A 3,081-nucleotide genomic window follows, 5' to 3' on the forward strand; every position below is an offset into this window, starting at 1 on the left:
CCCATCTAGGGATACAACCATATGATTTTTTACCTTGCTCCTGTTGATGTGGTGGGTTACATTATTTGACTTGCATATATTGAACCAACTTAGCATCCATGGAATGAATCCAGTTTGATCATTGTGTATATATTTTTGATAACTTGTTGAAATCGATTGGCCAGAATTTTGTTGAGAAGTTTGCATCGATGTTCATCAATGAAATGGGTCTAAAGTTCTCTTTCTTTCCTGTCTGGTTTTGGGATAAGGTTTCTACTAGCATGATAGATTGTTTTTGGTAGCAAACTTTTACTCTCTATTTCACTGAAGACTTTGAGGAGTGTTGGTGTGAGATCTGTTTGAAGGCCTTAGAGAATTCTGCTGTGAATCCAATCTGGACCTGGGCTTTTCTTGGATGGGAGATCACTTTTTGCAGTTTCCATTTCATTGCTGGATATGGGTCTGTTTAGTAAGTTTAAATCTTCTTGGTTAAGTTTGGGCACATCATTTTTGCTAGGAATTTGTCCATTTCTTTCAGGTTCTCAAATTTGTTGGCATATAGGTTTGAAAATATTCTGAATCTTAGTTGTTTCTGTGGTAATGTTTCCTGTTTCCTTTCTGATTTTGTTTATTTGGGTGTGCTGCCTTGGCTTTTTGGTCAGACTGGGTAATTTTTTAAAAGAACAAATTCTGTTTTGTTGATTCTTTCTATGGTGTTTTTGTACTCTAAGTTGTTCAATTCTGACTTAATTTTATTATTTGCTTCCGTCTATTGGCTTGGTGTTTGGCATGTTGCCTTCTTGCAAGGAGCTTACATTGCTTCCTTAAGTTGTTGAGTTGAGAATTCTCCAATTTGTTGCTGTAGGTGCTCAGGGCTATAACTTTTTCTCTGATTTCTGACATTGCTGTATCCAAGAGGAGCTGATATTTTGTGTGTTCATCTTGGTTTAATTCCATGAATATTTGAAATTTTGTTCTGATTTCCTTGATGATCCATTGGTGGTTCAGCAATGTACTGTTCAGTCCCCATGGGTTGTAGGGTTTTCTTTGTTGGCATTTGGTGTTGAGCTCTAGTTTTATCCCATTGTGGTCTGAGAGAATACAGGGAATTATTTCAATATTTCTGAATTTGAACAAATTTGCTTTGTATGCTAAAATGTGTTCTATTTTGGGGAATTTCCCATGTGATGCTGAGAAGAATGTATATCCTGGTGTTGCTGGATGGAATATCCTTTCGATATCAGTTAAGTCTAGATGGTCTATGCAGTTGATTAGTCCTGAGGATTTTTTCTCAGTTTTTGGCATGTTGATCTGTCCAGAGGTGACAGTGGTTTCTTAAAGTCTTCTAAAATCAGTGTGTTTGCAGCTATAAGTGTTTTTAGAGTCAGTAGTGTTTGGCTAATGAAGTTGGGTGATCCTGTATTTGGTATAGAGATGTTTAGGGAGGTTATGTCCTTCTGTTGGAGCAATTCCTTCATTAGTGTGGATTAACCTTCTTTGTGTCTTTATACTTCTTTCAATTTTATCTGATACTAAGATTACAAGGCCGGACTGCTTATGGGGGCCATTTGCTTGATAGATTTCATTCCAGCCTTTCACTTTTAGAATATGCTTGCAGGGGCTGGGGATATGGCCTAGTGGCAAGAGTGCCTGCCTCATATACATGAGGCCCTGGGTTCGATTCCCCAGCACCACATATACAGAAAATGGCCAGAAGTGGCACTGTGGCTCAAGTTGCAGAGTGCTAGCCTTGAGCAAAAAAGAAGCCAGGGACAATGCTAAGGCCCTGAGTCCAGGCCCCAGGACTGGCCAAAAAAAAAAAAAAATAGAATATGCTTGCATTTGTTGGCAAGATGTGTATCTTGGTGACATCAGAAAAATGGATCTTGTTTTTCATCCAACTTGTCAATTTATATCATTTAATTGCAGAGTTAATCCCATTAATATTGAGTGTTAGGATTGAGAAGTGGTTGTTTATTCCTTCCATTATGTCTATTTTTCTAGGGGCTGTGTCATCCCATTTTTTGCTCTAATAATCTAAAGTTCTATTTAGGTGTCCTTTCTCTGTCTGGATCATGGTCTTGTTGATTTTTCAATGTGGTGGACATATTTGAGGATATTCTGTAATGCTGGTTTGGTGGAGATGTATTGTTTCAATTTTTCCTTGCTATGGAAGACTTTTATTTGACCTTTGGCTATGAATGAGAGATTAGCTATGTACAGAAATTTTGGTTGATAGTTATATTTCTTTAGGGGGTGGCATACCTCATTCCAGGCTCCCCTTGCTTTCATGGACTCTGCTCAAAAATCAGGAGTAATTCTGATTGTTTTTCCTTTATATGTGATTGTTCTCTTTTCCCTAGCCGCTTTAAGGATTCTTTCCTTGGTCTCTATTGATCCTGTTTTGATTATATTGTTTCGATTGGAAGTCCTATTCTGGTCTGGTCTGTTTGGGGTCTTAAATGCTTCTTGTATCTGAATGGTCCTATCCTTCTGGATATTTTGGAAATTCTCAGGTAGTATTTGATTAAACAAATTGCCTGTTCCATTAACTTCCTCTCTAGGTTTTCTTCAATACTATTAGCCTTATATTGGGTTTCTGGATTGTATCTTGGAGATCCTGAAGCGATCTGTCTTGCTTTTTGGACTGATTTTGCATTATTTTTTGTTCTTTCTCCATAAAATCTAGGCTGTCCTCAACGCCTGAGATTCAATCCTCTGAATGATCCAGTCTGTTCCATAAACATACAACTTGGTTTCTTGCCTCCCTTCATTCTGATTGATCTTTCATGATGGCTTCCATATCTCTGCTGCAATTCTCTCTTAAGTCTTGTATGGACTTCCTTACTTCATTAATTTGGTTTTGGGTGCTGTTTCTAAGCTCCATTCAATGCGAAGCCTGATGTTTCAGATCATGGAGCTGAAGAAGAATGTATATTTTGGCATGGGTGGTGGAGCACTCTGCTGGGAGAAGGTTTCAAACCTAGCCATGGGCCAAGAGGAAGAGGACCCTGAAATATAAAAGAGGGAAGAAAAAAGTTTAATATTGAAGGTTGCACATTTGGTATCATATGGAATGAAGCATTCCTTGGTTTTTGCAAA

Source organism: Perognathus longimembris, chromosome 18, assembly GCF_023159225.1.
Source record: "Perognathus longimembris pacificus isolate PPM17 chromosome 18, ASM2315922v1, whole genome shotgun sequence".
Classification (NCBI taxonomy): Eukaryota; Metazoa; Chordata; class Mammalia; order Rodentia; family Heteromyidae; genus Perognathus; species Perognathus longimembris.